Source organism: Pectinophora gossypiella, chromosome 13, assembly GCF_024362695.1.
Source record: "Pectinophora gossypiella chromosome 13, ilPecGoss1.1, whole genome shotgun sequence".
NCBI lineage: Eukaryota > Metazoa > Arthropoda > Insecta > Lepidoptera > Gelechiidae > Pectinophora > Pectinophora gossypiella.
The window spans coordinates 3582624-3607559 of NC_065416.1; the positions used below are offsets into that span (position 1 = coordinate 3582624).

At 37.0% G+C, this 24936-nt stretch overlaps 1 protein-coding gene across 6 annotated transcripts in view; it reads right to left on the reverse strand.

Moving 5' to 3' along the window:
* LOC126371773 (protein yippee-like) overlaps nt 1–24936 on the reverse strand; it is a 157546-nt gene that overhangs the window by 54999 nt on the left and 77611 nt on the right. For 3 of the 6 annotated variants that reach the window (XM_050017135.1, XM_050017138.1, XM_050017137.1), the window contains exon 3: nt 8613–8672. The exons of 2 other annotated variants lie outside the window; for them this stretch is intronic. The gene's annotated coding sequence lies outside the window, so the exon portion shown is untranslated. Of the gene's footprint in view, nt 1–8612; nt 8673–18767; nt 19118–24936 lie in introns of those variants that run through there. One more of the 6 variants, XM_050017133.1, reaches the window with a different exon arrangement.

Here is a 24936-nt window from a genome sequence, read left to right on the forward strand (position 1 = left end):
GAAGAAAAACCACAACGCCAATTAAAAAAGTTATGTTAAAACGTAATGAACTACATATTACCGTATGCCAATATACTAATATATACAAAGTCTGATTTCATATTAACTGGATACACTTCTTTGTACCAGAGATATAGAAGTACGTCATCATCTCTCTAGCATTATCCCGTTTTTTACAGGTTCCGCTTACCTAACCTGAAGATTTGACAGGTCCGGTTTTTTACAGGAGCGCAAGCCACTGTCTGTCTGACCTTCCAACCCGCGAAGAGAAAAGCAGCCCAATACAGGTTAGGTCACTTACCTCCAAAATGCTCTCGGGAATTTGGGTTGTAAGATGAGTTAATAACCTCACCAACCCTGTCAGGATTATTATTGCGCTGCCAAAGGCCGCTGACATAGCTCTCGGTATGACTACTTACTTACATCAGTTAGCAGTAACCGGGACCGACGGCTTAACGTGCCTGCCGAAGCATGGATCATCTTACTTTCGGACAATCAGGTGATCAGCCTGGTAATGTCCCAACCAAACTAAGTGATTTTTGTGATGTCCCCACAGGGATTCGAACACGGGACCTCCGCATCGTGAGTTTAACGCTCAACCACTAGATCAGAGGCCGGCAAATTAATAATAGAAAGGGTAATCGACCTCAAATCATCCAAACAAGACACTTCCTATGTCATCAAGTTCGTCATTAGAAAACCCATAGTGATCGAGTCAACGCACCTTGGAATCGTCAAGGCTAGTGCAGGGTGAAAGAATTCAAACCGATCATATCTGAGGTTAACAACCGATGACCAATTACTGTGTAGATAAGACGTTCAATACTCAATTATTTATTCTATACTTATATTATATTTTTTGTACGCAAATCATTAACCTCTATAAGTGTAGGTAGACTGATGTGTAATGATTATGATTATCTGATTATAAGTTGTTAATTTTGTCTCAAGACGAAAACGGTATTAAAAGTCGTGAAATACCTCCATTTATTAGTTTAACCAGGTTTGATGAGGTTGGTCATCCACCTCACAATCCACACGATAGAAGAAGAAGATTATTTTAACTCAATTTCCACGATATTGTCATAAAAACTCGTAGTTTCATTATAGATTTTCTTACATTCCTACTTTCGTACTGTCAATCCATTCTATTTTCACAGCACTGAATCCCAGGTCAGTGTCACCGGCGTGTACAGTCATCAGCAATATCATCATATACCCACGTTAGGACTCTGTCGTACTAACATATTCCCCCCTATTCCTCTTACCAGTTGAACTACTGGGAATTTCCTTCCCAATAGACTTACGTAAGTAAGTAGTCGTTACATGAGCCATGTCAGGGGCCTTTGGCGGCTCAATAATAACCCTGACTACCACGGTTGATGAGGAGGGTAATACACGTCACCTCCCACACGATAGAAGAAGAAGTGAGACTGACGAAGAAGTGAACTGTGAGTGCAATTTGTAAAAAAAAAAATCATGCGGTATGGTACCAAAATGTATGCATATCGATTCTCTTGACCGTACCTACTTGGCAGTGAGAACCTGCAATCCTCAAATAAGGAAAAGGGATCAGAACTGGTTCGCCGTTTTGTTGTTTTGTCCCCAAAAGGCTGACCTTTGAATAAAAGATACAATTTATTTTAATGGAGAGTTTAAGGGGATTGGACAGATGGCGCCTGTATGTGTGTGAGAAGTGGGCGAGAGTGGAAATGTACTAATGGATCAGATCCAGCCGAAGAATAACACGACAAAGACTGATCAAAACGCAAGGATATTAGCTTAACCAGCTACTTCTCTTTACATAGCACAGGACTTTTCACATCAACCAAAGAGGCATGGAACATAACGCTGCTACATATAAAAATAATTTCTCTATTGAAAATAGATTCGCGTTTGACCACAATCACCTAGTAAACGATCATGAACCCTAAGATGGAATACGCCTTAATCATAGTAAATGCTCAAGTCATCACAAAATAAAGTAAAAATACAGTTGATAGGGGCTTTTAGAGAAAAGCTCTTAAGTAAATATAAACAGCATATTTAATTACAAACTTTAAAACTAAAATAAAGCAAAGCTACAGCATCAAGGACTCACGCCGTACAGCAAACAATAGAGGTTTTTATAAAGTAGGTAGGTATGAGTTCGTTTACCACTGTACGTGGGCTGATGTAGTACTTGAGGACAAAGTGCGTTGGAATATATAGTATTGTAGATATATGTTTTATTGCAGCAATATATCTAAACGGAGAGGTAAGGTTGATTCCCAACGGCGACTGCACCTTTGCAGTCAGCAAACTATCGATTTCTACTATGTTTAAAACAACGTGAAGATCGGTTTATATTCTTCTTACAAAAGTCAAAAATGTTATTTATAAATCCACGGAATCATTGCAGTTCCCTTTACACATTCACGACGTCACGAAATGTTTACAAGCGCACGAAGTTTTAAAAAAAATAATCGTCTAGGAAATCCTGCAATAAAAAAGCGGTATCTCACCAAAAGCGCTGTATCTCACGATCTCATCGTTCCTTAGTTTCCGAATACATCCCGAATAATTTCCGTCTGTTTACCAGCATCCGATCCAAATCGTAATTGGCCCTTAGCCAATGTAGATAATGCTATCGATATACAAAATATTAGCTCAGGTGTATTTACTAATTTATTTTTGGAACACATTACATAAGTATAACCCATTAACCCCCGTAAGAATTAACTAAACACTTCCCTGGTATTAACTTCCTTGAGCTTGGCGTTATAAGCCCAAATATTGTCACTCGCAATGGAGCAGCGTCGTAACGAGGGGTAGTTAGGTATGCTCTACAGCCCCGCCAATAAACAACTGCACGTGTGTATCCAATACTGGGACGTATAAGGCTGATTATTAAAAAAAACGCGGTACCTCTGTAGGATCTTACAGTTGAAAACCAGAATAAAGTAGATCAAACTGTTCTAGCCCTAGAAACCGCGGAAAGACTACAAAAGGTCGAAATCAACGCGGCACGGTCTGTTTTCGCGTATAAGTTCAATATTTGTTTTAGTGATTGAAGCCCGTCCCTTGGGTCCGCCGTGCTACTGGGTGAATGCCCTTACAATGACAGTCCCAGCGAATGATTCACCTGCTTTACAATGTTCGCACTCTGAAGATTCCGCGGTTCCACCAAATTGGGTTACCATAATAACGTTACTGATAAATTTTCTGATTATACTACCTTCCTCCTTGATACTTTGAAGGTACCTTTTTGAATGTTGTTCGTGATGTTCAAGTAAAATATATTCGGCCAAGTAGTGATTGGCACACGAGGCAAATTTACGAAATGGGACGGGAAAATCAGCAATAGTTACGGAAGATTGCTCCCAAAATATTCACAAGTAGGAACCTTGTCATTCAAAACTTTGTAAATATAAAACTTAAATGCAAAAGTACTACACCAACATTCAACATAGGCTAACAAAACACTTTATTGTTCCAAAGTCGATAAAAATGTTGATAATAAAAGCGAGATTTTACTATTGTTCAGTGCTACAAACCCTACAATTTCCTTTCTATGAAAACTACGAAATGTCAAAGACCTTTAAGCAGTTTGGGAACTCAAGTTAACAAAGTACCTTGTCTAAAGATAGCACTACGTTTGGATTAATCTTTTATGCGTAACAGTGACAAAGTTCACAACGATCTCATACATAGTCTCACTAGATCTCACCGTAATGTTGTATGTACCTTTAGAAATAAATAGATAGATACGGTCGAAATGAAAGGTGACCCACGTTCCTAGGCGCATATCCTCCCGAGCATGTCACATCATCTCGTTATGTCTATCCTGTTGGAGGAATGCTGGTAACCTTTCACTATTATTTCTGATGAAACTTGCAGTCTGATAACTGTTAAATTGCTGCTTAGCAATAAGGCCGCCGATTGTACTTCTTCTGTCATTTCGTAAATGTCCCTTATGTTTGTTTATGTGCATTAAAGTGTTTTTTAATTGAACTTGTCACTCAACCCACTAATGAGTTTCGGAGGTATGTGACCTAACCTGTATTGGGGTCCGGCTGGTTGAAAGGTCAGACAGGTAGTCGCTTCTATAAAAACCGGACCTGTCAAATCTTCAGGTTACGTAAGCGGACTCAGTGAAAACGGGATAACTCTAGGGATGATTTGGCCCACCAAATATTTTAATATGAAAACTATTGCAATTGTGCCTGCACTCGGAAATCCAGATTTTCATAAATCCCAATAAGCGGTACAACCTCAATAATAACAAGAACTATGATAATGTCTTAATCACCCTTCAGCATACGGTTCAGCATACACATACACCTTAAGACTTCGTCAAAATGGCTGCAAGTTGTCCTCTGATTACTTGTCAATTTGCCTACCTAAAACCTTAAGGATTGCGGGCGTGTATTATGCATTTAATTATTTATTTTTAAATTTAATTATTTCGCATCAGGTCTGTCCTTGTAAGCCGTCACCGTGAATATTACGCAACATTGAATAAGAACTGAGGTCAAAAGACCGTCTAATGTCAGTCAGTAACCTCTCAAGGTAAATGATCTGTTTTAAGTGTTTCGTAGGCAATGTTAAGTTGAACGAAATGATAATTAGTAGGTACATTAAAATTATTTGTGAATCCATTTGTGCAAGATACTAACTGAATGTAATACCTATGACTGTTGCAAGAATCGACTTTTTACCCTGCCAAGCGTATCCTTGTTAATCAAAATCTAGAATTTCTTAGTGAATAATCAAACAAAACATTTTTATTAATTTAAAATTATGAGGGACTGGTCCCACTAGGGCAAGCAGAAACTATGGAAATTCCATTTGCTTCGATCCTGACACAGTTCTCTTACTTCATCAATCGTTTCATATACGCATGCCGGTTCAGAGTAGATCGTACTATTTTTTTTCTAAGGACATCTCCAATTTGGTCAATGTATGTTCTTCTAGGTGTTCCTCTGTCAGCCCTACCAACAACCTTCGCCTTATATACCGCTTCCGTAAACCTATAGGCGTATGTATGAACGTATGCAAAAATTTTCACGACAAAGCACAGGTTCAGAAAATCTCAGTTTCTATAAATATCGACACGCGGCTTTTTTAAAAATTCTACATGATCTATCTACTTAACCGTTTGTATGTAAAAACAAAGACACAAAAAATAAAATTGTTTTTTTTTTCCTCAGAATCGTTTATAAGAGTTATCTCAATAACAGCAAAAAAATCTGTTCGTAAAGATACACAATTCTAATTACATTAGTATATTTGAATCGTTTTATATAATTCCCAAAGGAGCAGACGAGGTTTGTGACCTTGTAAATTAACTTTATTACGAAGTAGTAAGTAATAAAATCGCAATGAACCTGTGTTGGGGTTCATCAAAAGGTGTACTACAAGTAAGTACTACAACACTCTTTGTGGGTTCAATGACATCTGGCCATATGCGTGAGTAGTACGTAATAATATGTGAAAAGAATAGGAAGGTAATAGGACGAAAACCTTACCTACTTTCAGACTAATTATTATGATTTCAACCTTGCATTTACTACTTTAACTACAAGGTTGAAATCATAAAAATAATCAATCAGTCTCAAACTAAGTTTTCTTTTCATAAAAAAACCAGCAACAATTTTGAAAAACAGCCATTATGCCTCGTCAAATACAGGTATATATGTGTGTGTGTAAGTCCGTAGATTATAAAATTAAACTATGAAAAAGATTTTATCCTATTTCTATTCAACCTAATAGAAATTAGATGAGAAAGTTATTTACTGTAAAGAAAATGATACAGATGATGATGGCCACTTGTAACAGGCGATAGGCAGATCCCTTGTCACCATAAAGTTCATCATATTCTACTTGGGAATTCGTATCAACAGTCTAAAATGACATAAGACAGATATGGAACAGCGTTGCTAACAGAAACGATGAATGAATATAGCATCATGCAGTCTAATACCGTCTATAAAGACAAAATATTCAGTTCTTAGAATACTTCAGATTCATGTTGTGTTTATTGCGCCGAAACTTTAGCAAGAATCATTGCCAGACTTGTTTACTGAATCCGCAACAAAAATAATCCACCTGAAATAAAAATCACCAATGTAAAAGATGTAAACAAAAGTGTAAACTATAGTCAAGGTGTAACGAATCCAGATCTTGAAAAAGTATCTAGAGCCACTTTTGGAGGAACACTGTTTCTTGGAAGAAATAATAGTAACATAACATAAGCCCACAACTATTTGGGCTGGGCAGTACGTCAATAAAGATTAACTAAGGAGGTAATACGGTAGCGCTAATTATAAAACGAGAATAATTCCATCTGTTACATCTTCACGTCTAAAAGGTTGGATCGATTTAGATGAAAAGTCACATTACGGCACATCGATAGAACGAATATATAGACGACACAAGTTACTTACCAGAAACGAATGCGAAATAATCTAAGTTTACGTGGACAAATCGCGAGTGGAAAGCTACTAAACACTAAAACAAAGACGTTTTTCTTAATAGAAGCAGTAAGAACTATCTGTATAAGACAGTGGTAAATACAACTATAAATCTAGTAGAACATGAACAATGCAAATCCAGTGTCGTAGCAGAATGAAACTAAATTAGCCCGAGAGTCGAGACAGTTCGTCTGAGACCGCTAGATTGCTTCCAATAAGCTACTTTGCAACTTGCTTAATAATGACTTTTTACTATCGATTGGCTTACTAAGTTTCGTCACGACTGCGGGTTAATAAAAAAAAAGATCCAATGCCCTGATGAAGTATATTTGATTTGATGAATAGAAGAATACACGTTGTGCCAATCCCGCTTTCAGAGGAGAATAAGGGCAGAAGAATGAATGACTTATACTCCTATTACGTGTCATAAAGAACACTTATAACAAACTATCTACTTGGACCGGGGCGAATCGCAGACTTGAAGCCATAAGAAGTTACCCGAAGTCAATTAGTTTTTGTAATGAAAGACTTCAACTAAACCCAGACACTCGAAACATCGCCTAAAAGCTACCGACTTTTTCACAAAAACTCCGAAGCAAGTGGAATTTAGTAATGTTGCTGGAACCACTAAAGTCGGAGGAATTAATTTATGTGAGAGAAAAATAAATGAGTCTGCAACGTTGTGGGTCTTAGTCTTGAGTCAATTCGGAGTAGCCGACACACACAGCGATGATTCTTAAGATCCACAGCGAGATAAGATTATAATGAGATGGTTGAAATACTTAAATACTTACTTTAACAGAATTTACAGTAGGTATTGAAGCGAACAATTAATATTCCAAATTATTTATTTTTACAGTATCTTCCTAATACAAGCTTATTTAGAACTATAGATTTACGAATGCAAGTAACTCTAAAGAACACATCAGACATTTATGAAAATTGAAGATGTATTACTTTTTAAACATACGGGTTTCAGTCCAACGTAAATAAGATTACGAAATAACCACTCTAAATGCAAGTGACATTTCGTAATTCTGTAAATATAAATGAATATACAAATCGCTTATGTGCTTCAAGACATTTTGATAATAAAGTAAATAGAATTCGCAAAAGTTTCAAAATTACAGTAATGTTGTAGTCTAGACAAAACGAAATTCAGGCCAAAGTTGATATTATATACGTACTTACTCTTTCTTATTTGGATAGCAGCGCTTGTTTTTGTTATGTTAATATAACTAATAAGACTTAACTATTGTGTTTTTGCTAATGATAATATGTAGCTTATAACTCAGTTTTTTACGTAGTATCGTACTAGAAATAAAGATTTGATTCTTTTTTCGAAAAAAAAAAGAATCGAGAAATATGTTTGTGATTAATAATGGTGCGGGCAGAGCTACAAGAAGGTAAACAGAAGACAATTTGCAGACACTTATAATATAATGAACTTCCATTGAATGATTATAATTGATTGATTATGACAATTCTTCAAAAATTTAGAAAGATCACAATTATTATATAGGTTTTACGACTTGTTCGGGAAGTATTGGATATCTACAGAACGCCGTCTATGTTTTGTTCGCTCCCATAGCATACAACCAATGTGTACAACTATGACAAACAGCTGTAAGTAAACACTTCTCCCAGACGCCGTTCAGACATAATAATTTCCAGAAGTATGGAACTGCTGTAATGTAATGTCGTTGCAGACGAGACGATGCAGTCTGCAGACTCCGTTTAATGCAACCGTCTAGACGGGAGAGAGGGAAGGCACTAAGGTATGTATGTAACATACAAGAGGTATATAAAGAGCATGGAGAATTGTGTATGACAAAGTAATTGAACTGCTAGTTGGAGTAGCTGTCTGGATTGCTAATAAGGAGATTAGAGGAGTTTGTATAGATGAAGACGCTGATATAGTTGCTTTGGGAAATGAATATAATGCAAGTGCTTCTTATTAAGTACAAGTATAAGATGCATAACACTTGAATAAAGTTGACAGGAGAATCTTATTAAATACAAAAATTGAAGGCGATTTAAAAGCCATACTCCGTGGGGATTCAACTGACCAGAGACAATAGTGTAAATGAAACTTGTAAAAATTATGAAAGCAATGTTATAAGTATGCTAGTGATTTCAAAATATTACTAGAGTTACCTCAGGAGCGAAGAATTTATGCAAATCGTAGTTTAGTGGCGTCAGTATCAGTAATATTACCTGTAAAAAGAAAAATATGATTTAAAGAACTGTGTAAACGCATGAAAAAGTAGAGTAGTAGTATAAATTAGTAATAGTAAAGCACTCAATATGCAACGCACTAATAAGTGTATTGAAACGACATTTAGCCGACAACATTCCACCTGTCGAAGGCTTCTCCTGCAGGGTTGTGGTAGAATTTGTCGCTCCAGAATTGACTTGTACAGCCATGAAAAAAGATGCAACACTTTGCGATGATAGACATGGACCGTCTGAAACAGACGTATGACGCCTATGGTAAATAATTGAAGTTTTTTATTGTCACCCGACTGTGACAGCTTGGTGGGTGCAACACGAAATTCCCAGATAATAAATAAAAGTTATTATTCCTAAATATGTAAATTTATCTTACTTAGTATTTTTTCGTATATTCATTCAAGTTTAGTTCGATTAAGGTGAAAATTCGTTTCCCAATATATTTATATTTTCAATCTCTTTTAAATTTCCCAAAGGAAAAATTCTGAACGAAACGGGTAGTAGTATTACTAACATAACAAATATAATATATACTTAATACTTATATGTAGACCAAGATGTCATCTTCAGGAATATGGCATGTATTTGGAAAAACACAATCCACGGAGAAATTTGAAAATGTTAGTTGAAGAATTTATAATGTGCTATTTTATAGTTAGAGCATTTTGTAAATAAACGAAGTGTGCAAACGATGTCCCAAAACATCTATTACTGTCACTAATACAATATGTACCTACTTAAAAAAACTCGATTACGAAAATCAAAACTGGAATATTCTAAATGGAGCGATCTTTAAGCTTGATTAATTAAAATAATGTATAACCGTCCAAGATTAATTTACTAGCGCTATGGCAAGGTCGAAATCAAAATCAAAATGACATTACGGTTGTAGTGATTTTTTCTCTCAGACAAAATACGTCATAGTAATCAATTATTCTTTGACCTTATTTAGACATATAAACACGTGCTTGTAATGTGGACAAACCAACAAAAAAATATTGTTAAGTCATTTGTTAAATGATGCACGATGAGTTCAATATGTTGTTACGCTGCCTTTTGTCTCTCTTCATCACTGACATACTATAAACCGTCAATGCTTTTCAGATTATCATTCTTATCCTCCCGTTGATTTTTCCACTCCTCTCGACTTTGCGCCTCCTGACTTTAGAAGTCGAGGAAGACCGCCTAAAAGATGGTGTGATGACCTCAATGCTTATCTGAAGGATTGGCCGGATTACGCTTATTATCATTATCAAAGACAAAACACAATTATTATTTTTCCTTGGCGGGCTGCCGCTCAAGCCCCGCAAAGCGATTGCATAAAAAGCAACCAGCAATAAAGATATATTAACATTATAATAAAAAGAAAAAGACAATCAGTCAGTGTGTGTGTTGTGTTGTGTGTGTGTAAAAAGTGTTCTGTGTGTGTTGTGTGCGTTAAAAAGTGTTGTTAGTGTGAAGAAGCACCTAGTAGGCCAGTATGGTAGTCGCAACTGATTAGAAACTGACTCATTGCGTTGCTTTTCACCGTAACTAGGCCTTCTCTATGTTTACCATTAGGCATAGTTAAGAAAAAAAAATATAGTTCTTAAAATTCAGATTTAATATTAACAATATTGGCAATAAAATCTATTCTCGGTGAAAAATCACCACACGTTATGATATTTTGGGACGCAACGGGAATTTTATGTGTTAGATGCGAATGTTGCGATTGAGGGCGGAATTTTAATCTGCCACGGAAGCGACGATATTCTCAAGCAAAAATGTTGATAACTTTTTTGTATTTAGGACATTGGCAATTATTACTTCTTCTTCTGTCGTGTGGGTTGTGAGGTGAATTACCAACCTCATCAACCTCATTAACCTCATCAATTATTACTGATAGTGTCCAATAAATATTAAGTACACATTTTCCAATAATATTTTATCCAAAAATGCTGTCCACAAACAATGACACTGTGTGGTGACCCAACACGATGCAAATGGTAATGCGTAGTACTTTATTTTGGATCCACAGCGCAGTAGCACGTAGGCACGTAGTTTGACAAAGGGTTGTGAGTTCGTCACGTAAAGTGTTTTCCTCCAAACTGGAAGCCGGCCAAAACGAGAGGATTCGAGGAATTCCGACAGAAGGAAGGGAGAAATACAATTTAATTTGAACGTATAAAAAAGTTAGCTTCAATTAAATGCACATTAATTTAATTCCATGCGCGCATGGTCTCGGCTCACCTCGCATACCCCTGGTGGTACTTAGTAGGTACCCAATAAGTGGTGAGGGTGTGATAGACCATTTTACCCCTACTAGTTATGTTCACTTTTCCCTGAAACTTGACCGCGGTAGGACCTGATGAGCGGTTCCATCCGTGCATTCGCCGTAGCAGCATATTAGGCTCACAATGTAGGTCTATTTTAAATGAATTGTCATCATCACTAATTTAAGAGCCACGCTCTTGTCGGTGTAGCATTCTCCATGCTACTTTTTAGCCCCGCAGTACTGTCTGCCGCGAGTGGAACGGCGCCCAAAGTAGTCTATTTCAAAACCATACTACCTCCTCCACCTCTGAATAGTACTGACAACTCTGAACGACTTGCCCCTTCTTTGTACCAATGGCGCCTATTTCCGATCCAAAGGTTGTCATTGACCCGAAATAAGAAGTTTGGGAAAGTTCAATCGCATTTAAGACATATTTAAAAATGGCTCTGCTTGCCCTAATAATACTGTATTCTTCAAAACGATCGTTTCCACAAAGTATATACGCATGTCACTGTTCAATTTCGTGACTATGGTGATATAGTCATAGATAATCGTGTTGTAAACAGCATCTCGGATCGAACAGCTAATGTCAGACAGTTTGCACTCTCAAGTCGCTTTATTGATGTACAAATGTTTACACGAACGGAACGAAATCTACAGAAATAGGCCCCAACGAAAGAGTTGCAAAAAACAGATTGGAATAGTGATCAATTACCTACCAGGTTGTATCGATCAAAACAAGACTATGTTTACTAGGCCATTAAAACTAAAATTATTAATCCTGATGGTTTTCAATAGATTATTCATTGAAAATATTTCAGCCACAGCCTTTCCTTTTTCAAATGGAAAGGAAAATGAACCTTATTTTTAGTTCTCCATTGTGTAGTTCTCCAATGAAAAAACTTTGCGGGTTAATAGAAAAAAAACACTATAGGTCAACGTTAAGCTATGAGAGATTAAATCTAAAAAAGTTATTTACTCCCACGAGCCCTGACACCAATCCTGTGTTTAATGTCATATTCAGGACACAACGGTACATTGGGTCCGTTAAACCACAGATAAAGGAACATTTACTTCAAACAAAACAGGCATAAAACCGCTCACCCATTATGGCACACGTCACGCATGCACTCGCTACACATGCCATCCCGTCATAATTATAAACATCACTCCGTGTGTAGCGTAGCAGTCTATTACAATCGAAGATACCTACCTCCAACAGCTTCATACAAAGTAAAACTGATTCATAAGTGATAGATAACAAACATTTTGGACATTTAATCACTACTTTATTGCGACTGTAAGCGGTGTGATTAAGCCCTCGGCAGCTAGTAATAAAAAAAGTAAATTTGGGAGAACGAACATAAGTAAAAGTATAATGACAACTAAAAATAAAACAAAATACAAAGAAGTAAAAAATAATAGACAAATACAGAATACATACAAAAGAGACCGCAATGGGCAAATGCAACCTGCACAGCGACTATTATTATTTATTATTACTACTATTTCATTTAATTTTTAATTAGGTTGGATCAAACTGTAGGGATAATGTGTAATTAATCTACGTAGCGCGTTTTTATCTCTAAATTTATATTGGCGCATTGTCGCACGCACACTTGTGTGTATCTCAATGGGTGATCAGCTTTATTATACAAAATTTGACGACAAATAGCACAGATACAATAGTAGCAATTTGTATAACACAATCAGTGATCAGTGTCAAGTAACTGTTCCATCATCGCTATCATTAAGTAATGACTTGACTTCCTAGTGTTTGTTATGGTTAGATAATTGCTATAACGAATGGTTAAACTAATGACGATTTAAATTATGTTCACCGTTATCGTCGATAGCATCGACTAATGTAAGTAACCGCGCGTGTACGTCTCGCTAATGAGCTGACTTTGCCATTAAGGGATTATTCCTATCAACATAAGTTTTTTCATGCAAATAAACACAAATCATCATAGTCATCTTCTTAGCGTTATCCTGTTTTCATAGGGTCTGCTTACCTAACCTGAAGATTTGACAGGTCCGGTTTGTTATAGAATAGATTTTTGTTTTATAGATTGCCTGTATGACCTTCCAAACTGCGAGGGATAAACCAGCCCAACACAAAGCTCGGTGAGGTGTGGGTTAAGTACCCACACTTGCGATGGATGACTGACACACCACACTGACTACCCCAATTGGGATATAGTCGTGAGCTTATGTTATGTTAAAAACAGTTAATTTAATTTATAAGCCAGCAGGTGGACAATGGACGATTATGAAATGTAAATCGTGTAAAACCGCTTTATGGGTCATTGGCCTGCCGACAACTGGAGTAATGAACTATTGACAACTCCTTCAGATTGAATTATTTTTCGGCAACTGTTACGCAAGTAGTCCAATGATTAATGTATGATTTTAATTATGTACGTACGCACATTTTATTTCAACGGCAAGGACAAAAACATGGATCATAGTATTTCTAACGTGCTTACTGATGGATTGGGGGTTGTCAATTCTTTTACCGTGTAGGTTGTGAGTTGGATGACGGACCTCATGAACCCTGGTGTCCGGATTATTATTGAGCCACTAAACACCCCTGACATGGCTCTGGTGGAGTTGTCATTAAACTTTATCTTACACAAGATATAATCCGTTTTCAAAAACTCTTTTGACTTTTGAGGTATAATCTTAAAAACAGTAAATATCAACCGTAAAACCGTTAGTTGTTTCTGAAGTTCCTACATATTCATATCATACACGTCTTCATCTTGTTTAATATCAAGAGGTCTATAACCGCTTTCTACTTTGCTCTTAATGGAGTTAATGTATGAAGTTGTAAATTCAGAGCTTATGACCCTTTTTAGAAGACTTTAAAAAAGGTTTTTTTCAATACAACCCCTATTCACCTATGTATTTTCTCAGTTTCTCACAACAGAAATGATGACAAAACTTTTCTTTTATGACTAACTGGAATTATTAGTATAGTTTTGCTTCAGACGACATTGACTACTTGGCCGAACAAATTGAGCTCTCTCCCTGCGCTACCACATGCTGTTTCATTACTATTACAGTCGTCTTGCCTAGTCGAACTGTCTAGTCTATCTAGAGTATTCTAGATTATTCCAGAGTCTTCACCAAGTCCGATTACATATTCCATTTCACAAACTTGGTTCTATGCTTTACCAGCTTAGTTGTCTTTAACAGTACTCAGAGGTCATCGACAGTCGACCAAGTGCACAGTAAAATGCATAGAAGATCCTCAGGTCACTGACCTCGTTCAAGCGAGCTTCTTCAAAGTCATCCAAGCAGATGGATCTTATCAAGATATTGGATGTAATATCCTGAAACACTTCGACGCGCGAAAACATTTTAGATGAAGCACGCGATTTGCAAAATTTTTTTGCTTTCGATTTGTTAGGATGTCAAACTAATTGTAAAGCATTCATTTAGTAACATAGGTACACGGTGGTAATAAATATTATAACGTCAAGTGTACATATATCAGAATATTTTTGAATAACTACTTACTACAAACACTGCAAATTATCGACTGTGAGTAATCTCAACTCAGTCAATTTTCTCCTTAAAACTTTTTACACGAAGTGAACAATAGCGGCTGATCAGTTAATGATCAGTTAATCGTCTTAGCTTCACAGTTGAAGGTTGCATGTATGGCATATTGGAAGCCAGCCAACACATAATCAAATCCAGGAACTTTCGCCTTCTGAATCACTGCGAACAAAGACATGCTTACAATCTTGCTGCCAAGACCAGTAAATAGAACCCCGTCACAATAACACGAGACCGTTCCAGAGTTGATTAACAATCTGCTTTAGGAATGAAATTAACAAAACACAAGTTCCACAGACGAAACCTTGTGATGTAGGATTCGAAAATGACGAATTGCCAAGACAAAGTTCCAACTTCGTTTCAGCAGGTCGCATCGTGCTTACAGAGACGACTCTACCACACTTGCAATACAAAAACTGGAAACAAAACCAGTTTGGTGCAGATTGGACTGGATTCATACCAAACCAAATCCAATGTTGTGAGTTTTAAAACGTGATTGAAAGGCAAAGATCTCCGACTTACTTTCACTTGCTAACATTGGATACTACATATTATCAAGTGAAAACGTATGTATGTTTGTAATTTGCGGTAATCTCGGGAAGAACCAATCAAGAAAATTATTGGAACAGACCAGTTCTATACAGGAAATTCAGCTTTATCGTAATAACATAAGATTCAAGAACTAGACTCGTTATGAACGGACTGATTGAAGTGGATTTTTGCCGCTTTATATGGGTGATATAAACACATAAAACGCAAAATAAAATTAAATTTTCGAACGAAATGTAATTTAAAAAGGTTAAGAAATTATATTTTAAACTCACGTCTCGCCAATTTCTACACACAGTCGTCATACCCCTGTCACAATTCAAACCTCATCTTTTGAACTTGTTTCTTAATAAGATTATTTTTTCCTTTTGTATGTCTACTCTATTCGTAATAGTGGTAACTATCTTGTCTATGGTGTCAATAAATTTATTGAATTTTACATAAAGAACAGCACTACTGTAATTATTATGTCCCACTCGATGTGACCCTTCCCCTTTGACTCAACATGCCTCGGGTGATAAGCGGCATAATAAATTATTATTTTTCTTTCTAGCCCAGACTCCACACGAACGAATAAATAAGCAAACTTAACTTTGAAGCAAATAAATCAACTTTTAAATATTTAAACAGGTTTATAGAGATAAACAAGTAAAGGACCAACATAAAATATTCAACTTTCACTTAACTATTTTTATATCAAACAAGAGCTATACCGTCGTATAGGTCAACGCACTGAATGATAAAAAGTGTGGGTGCGGTTTATATTGAAAATAGTTTTCTAGCAAATATATTCTTGACAAAAGCATGTGAATGAATAGAGAAGCCAATTAAATAGCCACAAAAATCTTGGAAGTTATTATAAGCGCTAGGTAAAGCAGATTCAGACGAAGGATTTATATAGTATATAATCAACAAGGGGGTGGTTAAAAAGACAGGACATCAGAACACAAGTCGCAACCACTCTTGGCATCGGCCAATGATATGATGATCCGTATGACAGGTAATCAGGTTATCTCATATAAATAGTAGGTACCTACATTACGTTTTACAGCAACCTTAACGGCTTCATAAATAACATTACAGTGATTTTATCATTTTATAGTGTGTCATCATATTTATAAAACTTAAAATAAACACTAACATGTATGGACACTATTTGTTTACTGACTAGTATTGTGGATATTTTCCCAATACATATTATGAAAAATAAAATAAAATACAAGTAAAAATATATTTAAATAAATATTCAGCAAAAGAGTTGTATAGTTGAAAGGAGAACAATACGATATGTAAGGTGGATGTGGGGAAGACCGGCATACTGTTCTTAAATTTGAGTTTGACTGGATTTATTGAAAACAATATTATATGTAGAGCAAGTCATGTCATCGGATATGATAGATAATTTACTTAGTTCTATTTTTATAAGTCTATAAATGAAAGAAAGCTCTATAATCTTTTGATATACAAAAAGTAATTGTCAATAGATGGCCTTTTAGCACAGACGGTCTTCCCCACATTGATCTAAATAAAAGAAAATCTTATAAAAGGTCCGAAACAAAGAATTCAATTAAAAGGAGAGTAACAAATAAACAAATAATAATAATATTTATGAAACAAATAAAAGAAAAGGTGCAAATCGTCACCTCAGGAGGTGGAGGATTTGGCGGGAAGAAGAGAGGAATGGCAATTACTCCACCGACAAGAGCGCAGCTCTTAAATAAAGAGAGAGAACAAATAAACACTCTAGTGTAAAGGCAATTTTACCTGTAAAAATCTACCTGCAAAAAGGTAAATGAATAGATAGACAAACGCATTCACAGTGCTAGGGTGAAACTTTATGAGGCAACAATGCAAAATTAAGTTTCTAAAATTAGATGACAATTATGATAAAGAAGAACAGGTGCCCGAGTTTGTTATGGATAGAAACAATATTCTTTGGAACAAGCAGGTGACAAACTGATTACACACGCGTTATTTTTGCATGTAATATTTCTAAAGTCACTTCTTAAAGTGTACGATTTTGAACTCGTAATTTAAGCATTCAACTTAGAAAATCGTGCTCGCATAGTTAGTTCATTTCACAGCGTCACATATAAAAATATAATAAAAACTAACAGGATCGAAATTCGATAATGCTACCAGGTCTCTTAAAAAATGCATCCTATACGGTCTCTGTGGTCCTGTTGTTGAGCGTTAGACTCACCATCCTGATGTCCCGGATTCGAATCCCAAAAAAAATATATCATCATCTCCCTAGCGTTATCCCGTTTTTCACAGGGTCCGCTTACCTGACCTGAAGATTTGACAGATCCGGTTTTTTTACAGAAGCGACTGCCTGTCTCACCTACCAACCCGCGAAGGGAAAACCAGCCCAATACAGGTTAGATGACATACCTCCGAAAATGCATATCTCAGGAAAATGGGTTTCCTTACGATGTTTTCCTTCACCGCTGACTACGTGATAATTATTTATGATCCAAATATGAATTCGAGAACAAATTCGACAATCATTGGTTTTGTGTGCTGGATTCGAACCTTCGACCTCAAAGTGAGAGGCAAGCGTTCTGCCAACTGGGCTACCACGGCTCTATAAAAAAATATATAACTTTGATATTTTCTGCTAATACAAAATAATTGTCCTCATTTTCAACTCCAATAAATTCAGAACCAAGTCCAAAATCTCAACTCTCAAAATCAGACCTCTAGGTCCGATGATTCAGGTCATTAAGGTCGCGTCAATTCGTACCACAGTCGTCAAATCTCTCAGCATCGTTACTATTACTTGTTTGTTTTTCCGGTTTGTTATCTAACTGTTGGAGCAAAAACTTGAGTTAAGTCGCGTTCATGTGCTATATTGAAAGTATGTAGGGTTACCTAGCGTACTAGATACTTTTAAAACTTACAAACTACTTCCTACAATGTTAGGATTTTTTCTAGGAAACTGGTGAGCATTTTAGCTAACTTTTATTAACTTCTCTGTTTGAAGAAATGTAACTATACTTATGTTTTTCTAGAAATATATTTATTCGCCAACATTTACAAAATAAACGGATATTCACATTGTAAATTCGTCAATGTTATTGATAATAAACACCACGTGGTTGTTAGCGCAACGATTTCATTTCAGCAAACAAGAAAGAAAATAATATTTTAGTTGAACAGTTTATTTAAAAGCAATGCCTACGTGCAAGCTTAAATTCACACATGGTATGCCAGCCCTGTTGCATGCAATACATGTCCCGTTAGAGACGATTACCAGGCGACCATAAGAGGTACCGCTAGCCGCCTTCTCCGGACCAGCCGAATATAACTGTTTCTTCACAAACACTAGCGAGTGTGTCTCCGTTTTACCAAGTCATTAGCGATGCAAGTGAAAACGCGGAGTCAGGCTCTGACCTTCCGGCAGCCCGACCACCCGGCCCATTTCCCAGCGGATCTCCCAACTTGATCACTTATGGCCCACGTGCAAGCCTGCATGCACGCTGCGAGCGATATCGACATGCACTCGACCGATGCAGAACTACGTAGTTATTAACGATATAATGCATTTTATCGCTATACATTTATCTTGACGGAGAGACCGCTCCAGTGATTGATGTGTTAAGTCAACTTTTTCTTTAATCATACTTCGTTCCCGAGAGTAACTACAATCAACCATAAATAAAGAAAAGTCGCAGGCGTAAATAATAGAACTGTAACAAAAACAATACCTTCTGGCACAACGGAGAACGAGTAATTTTAGAAGCGGAGGAAATCTTCGTAATCGAGCGCTGAATGCTCAGGGCTCGTCACAAAACTCACTGTTCACTTCTGATACTGCGCACAAGCGGATATTTTTTAAAACTGCACTAAAATTATCGAACGTACGCGATAACGCGAGAAAAGTAAAGTGGAGTAGAGCCTCAACGCGGCACGTCTGTAGCGTTCGACGTCTCCACGCGAACAGAGCAGCTGGTCGCGCTCGCTTGTCAACAAACAAAGAGGGCTCGGTCGCGGGCGTTTGCGCAGGCGCAACGACGCCACACGCACACAATACCAAGCGGTGAATGAGCACGTAAACATTCGCGTAGAGTTCACTCGGGAAAAATTGTCGCAGATTTTCGGTAAACATAAAAATACATAACTGCGCAACTGAGCACTTCCTACAATAGTGATGAGAGATACGACGCAAAACGGACGTCGTCAGGCGACACGTCACGCAGTGCAACTATAAACACACGTTATCGCACAACCATCAAGCCGTAAACCCCGTATCACAAGTCTAGACTCTTCGACAGCTGATTGAGTATGCGGCAGCAATTCCAAGTTTCCTTTGATACCGGCTGGTCGTGAAAGGTCATGTAGAAATGTTGGCAGTCGCACGCGAATACATATAAATAACTAAGTAGCCATGAACCTGAAAACGCGTATGAAAGAAATTTGGTCCAAAGCGGGGGCGTGCACTAGGAGATCGTCCAAATAACAAACACACCGCGTGTCAATGACACGTTTGAAGGTGGAACCGTCACGCCTACGAATTTGATCGAAAAGTACTCAAACGCATATTATCATGGGAGTTATGATATTATGTCTAATCCAAAACGTTGTTTATACTTTATGTCGATCAATTTCAACAAATATGCATGTCGTAAACAATGCTTATACTTTTACTGCTTGCGTTATCGTCGCGTTTCAGTCAAATATATCCGAGGAAAAGTATATGTTTTTGTTTTTCAGCATTGCGGATATTGTGAAGCGTTTATGTAAGTGGTCTTCGTTTTGGCAACGTGAGTCACAGCCGCTAGATGTAGCGAAAATATCAAAATAAAATCTGTCGAGGTGAATCTGGAGCTTTACAGTCCATAGCCGATAAGCACTTGGCCTATCGCGGGCGTCGCTCTGAGTTAATTAGCATGATTGAAAAATCGATTGGTGATTATAGGATCGTACGACGGTCTTAGACGGTATTTGATACATTATTAAGTAAAAAACGTGTTTAGATTGAATATTTTAGCATTATAACACTAATATCAATTATAGCTGTTAAAGTAATTCGAATTTTGTTTTTGATCTAAGCGTATAACAGTGTCAGGAATGAAAAGGTCTTTATTCGAAGACCCGTTCGTACCTATTGTTTCTTTTTTAAATCTACCATGTACAGAACGACGTATACAACATTTATAGTCATAGAAAATTCAAAACAGAGAAGAGATTCAAAAACAATAAATATAGCAATAGATATAAGTAAGTAGATATTATTTGTTTCGTCTTCACCACCCATAGCGACTACTTGAAATGGTAATAGAATTTTTGGTGATAAGAAATTGACGCTCATAAAAATTTTGTTTTGCTTCACACTGCGATAAACTTGTTGTCAATTAGAATGTAGATTTGGAAATTAGATAAACATTGCATTAGTCTACATCAAATAAGCGGCTGAACTCTATCACGCTGCTGCTTTTCCGGCCTTGAATTTATTAATAGTCAGGTTGCAGCGAGCTAACTTTATAAGTTGATTATTTGAATGCGCCATCAACTGATTGAAGCCAGACCGGGAAGAAAATTCCACATTCAAAGTTTAAAGTTTAAGTTTAGTTTTAGTTTAGTGTTTAGGTTTATAGTTCAGATGCTTGTTTCCCGGGCAAGTCGTAAAATTCGACAGAGAAATTGTGTCCTTCTTAACATGATGGACAAAAATTTGAACAGCTCGTAGAGCTCGGCTAATTGTACCGGGTGAGAGCCCTCATCGCTCCCCATTTGTCCGGCCAAGTGAATGCTATTTGTGGCAAATCTACAATTATTATCAGCCGTACGACACCTCCAAAAAAGGGCTCTACTGACATTGAGTTGAACCCTATGATGATGTTCCTGGAATATTAGAATGAAATCAGCCACTAAAAAGCCACAGTATTTTGGGGTGTAGTCGATTTACATGTGGGTTAAGTTCACCCTGTTTCATTCTTAGAACTGTGGATAGATTCCTAGAACTTCGCCAAACAACAGGTAAATTAAATCACGACTGACTCAATTCGGGATCAGTCATGACTATTTTTACTGGGAAAGGAAAAATCTATTTGTACGATATTTGTTGCAGATTAAAATTATGGGAACTTATTTTTACGGAAAATCCACAACTCGTGTAATTTATAAAATAACAAAATTAGTTTGAGCGTTTTACGTACACGGGGCTAATTTTTTTTCGAATTCATGTTTGGAGCATAAATAATTATCACGTGCTCAGCGGTGAAGGAAAACATCGTGAGGAAACCCACATACCCGAGATATGCGTTTCGGAGGTATGTGACCTAAACCTTATCTGTATTGGGCTGGTTTTCCATTCGCAGGTTGGAAGCTCAAACAGGCATTCGGTTCTGTAAAAAACCTGACCTGTCAAATCTTCAGGTTAGGACTTAGGTAAGCGGACCCTGTGACAACGGGATAAAGCTAGGGAGATGATGAGTTTGAACATTTTACAGTACTCTGTGACAGACAAAATTAATGGACTTTCAAGATGATAAAGCTTACACCAAAGCGCTTTCATAAAAGGCTATTAACAAATTAAACTACGGCCTATGAATATGAATGAGTAGAAACTTATAAAGTGGCTTTGTAATATAACCTAAAAACACAAACACAGCTTTTCAAATACAACATATAAGTTGGTCAAGGTATAAATGTGTTAGAACGAGACGTTATTGTATAGATAGATACATGTATTAATCATAGAGCATTGAGACTCGACAAAAAGTGGCATTTTCTTGGCAGCGAGCAAAAAGTTTATAAGGGGCCGTAAAGATTCTGAAGGCCGCGGTTAGAGGTGCCTTGACCTGAAGGCATAATCTGGTGTTGAGATCGGGTCCTTGGCACGCAAGCTGGTAACCAGCCCACGTTGTGCTCGTGGGCGTGAAGCTCACTCTGGTTCCCGCATTATCAGATTGGCGATAGCTCTTGCAAGTTTGAATCCACACAGCTTATTACGTACAGTTTTTTGTAAAAGGTGATTTTCTTTTTACCTTTCTTTTTTCTTTTTTGGTTTGCTCTTGGCCCCAGACTTGCTCGTAGACATTGACGAGGCCTAACCTAAGATGGAACGAGCTCGCCCAGAAGGTGCCTGTTTACTCTGGGCTTGAAAGCACTCGGGTTATATGCATTCGGAAATACAGAAGACGGCAAAGAATTGTGGTGATTGCTTACACTCGTAAAAAGATATAAAAGATCTTGCAAATTGTTCGCAATTTAGGGTAACAGCCTAACAGCGCATCCAGATATTTCATGTTCTCGCAAACATTTGATGATGCTTTATGCCTTTGCCAATTTGTAAGGCTGTAAGGTTTGTAGAGCATTAGTACAAATTGCATTGCATCTTATAACATTGGTGGTTCTTGGAGTATGACTGGTGCTGGTGTATCTACACTACAGCTTTATTTAAACCACCGAATAATGTATAGCACTTTTAAATATATTTTTACGGCAGCGAAGATTTGATAAAGTAATTATTGTTCTTGTACTTACAATTTATTTATTATACATTTCTCTCAAGTCCCAAGAAGAATCCTAAGTTTTAATACGATGAAGTAATTATAAAATACAGCGTTTCAAAGTCTAAGTATTGAACTCTGTCTTGTATTAGCTTTGGTAATTGTGTACCAAGTTTAATGGTTCGACGGCGGATGCGGTTGTGAATAGGATGGAAGTTAGCCACTTTGAGGCAGATCAATACCTATTTGCTTACGGCGAGTATTGTATACTTTGCTAAATAGTTGGGATCTCTGCTGCAAGGGAGGTTCAATTATTACAAGAATCAGCGGATTGTATGTGTTGGGGTGGCTTGCAGAAATATTGTAGAGAAGGTTCGCGTAGTTTATGAAACCGTATTAATTTTTGAGCGGTAATGGTGTATGGTGTGATCTGGGTGAGAGCCTTCAGCGCTCCCCATTTGTCCGGCCAAGTAGTTAATGCCATCTGCGACAAATCTACAATAAGTCACGTCAAAAAAAAAGGTGTATGGTGTCCAGGCAGAAGCCCGGTGGTCGGATGACATTGTTAGCCGGAAAGTAATGGATGAGACTTGTATAGGACCGGAAAGGATGGTGTGAAAGAGAGGAGGCCTATACCCAGCAATTGGTGGATACAGGCTGAGTAGATAGTAGATAGAATGGTGTAAGAAATGTTCGTGCTTCATATTTTAAAGATTTTTACTCAATTAAAAGTGAATACTGTTTTATTCATTCCTTGTCCGCTTGCGGAGAGCTTTCTACCCTGTAGTGGTAATATACTACTAAAGACAAAGATGCTGTACTGGATGGTGAAAAATGTCACAACAAAGCCATTCACCTAAAAAAGCAATATAGCTATTTGACATATGTTTTCATTGCGCACTTACTTTTATATGCGCAAATGTCAAATTGCAATAAGTGAATTGCTTTGATGTGGCCTTTTTAACCCCCCGTACTGTTATCGGATGAGAGCCCTCAGTGTTTCCCATTTGACCAGCCGAGTAGTTAATGCAATTTGCGGCAAATCTACAATTATTCACGTCAAAATAATATACGTACTGTACTCTCTTGTTTTTTCGTATGTTCCTTTTGACTGTTTTATTTTAAAATAAAAGATGCAAAGAAGTACACACCTATAGGTCTATAGTTGTCTTCTGATTCCATGTTCAGAGAACACTAGAGGTGGACAAAAACTGTGAAACAAAAGCGTCTATTTAATAGCTTGGCACCGCGAACAATAGCCAGTGCTTTATGCACATCCGGCTAAGATACAAAACACACTTCTGATAAAAAAGTTGTTTAAAAAATATATGTATAGTAATTCTGGAATTAATAAATTCAAATTTAAATAAATAATTATTATTTATTTTTAATTTAATAAATTCAATTTGAATAAGGGCCTTAAAAGAGTAAACCAGGGCTGAAGAAAAGACAAAATATCAGTTAATAAGTCTGTCTGCAAGTTGAAGGTATCTAGTTAGTATTATTCCTTAGTATATGACCTACCGTAATAACTCGAAGCTTTGACCACCTCAATAGTGATAACCGGCATGAGTGTGCGTGTATGTACCTATTTTATTTTTACAAGAGCTATGTTTCCAAAACGTTATCATGTTTGGAGTCTTCAAGGCTAAACTGAATAGGAATTTACTAGGGAAGCGTATTTCTACTTACGCCATATCGTCACTTGCTAATAGGTGAGTTTATACAGGGTGTTAGTGACATCGTAACGAATACTGAAGGAGATAATTCAGAGCATGATTCTGAGTTGATATTAAGTGGAATTTCCTGTCGGAAAATTTCACATATCCACTCAGAATCATGCTCTGAATCATCCCTCAAAGTTTTTGTTACGATGTCACTAACACCCTGTATTATAAAAAAAATAGAAATGAGAATGTAAGAAGCGAATGTGAAGGTGGTGTGTTAGGATTGTAGTAAGTGGAATTCCGTGGTCTACCTACCTACTCCTTATACATATGTGTGTAAAAAACAGAGTTTGTGACAGCCCTACGTATGTAAACAATCGGTTTGAATCCGCGTGAAAACTAGACTAGGTCGAGTTTCCAACGAGCCCTCAGCATCCATATCGGTCACCGTTCCCTCATTCATGATAGTACTTAACCTCATTCCCAGTTTAAAACGACCATTTACGACATCTTTATATAAGTTTTAGGCAGACATATCACATGGGCCATGGCACGGCCATGGGCCTTATCAACATGGCTTGAGGTAAAAACCGCCAGGTGTTTTAAACTGAAACTGGTGGCCAAAAAATACACTTAAGCTTTTTTACTTGGCATTTTGCGAAAATAACTGCAAAAATGTACATGTGCAGGTAGGATATACAGGGTGTTAGGGACATCATATCGAAAACTTTGAGGGATGATTCGGACCATGACTA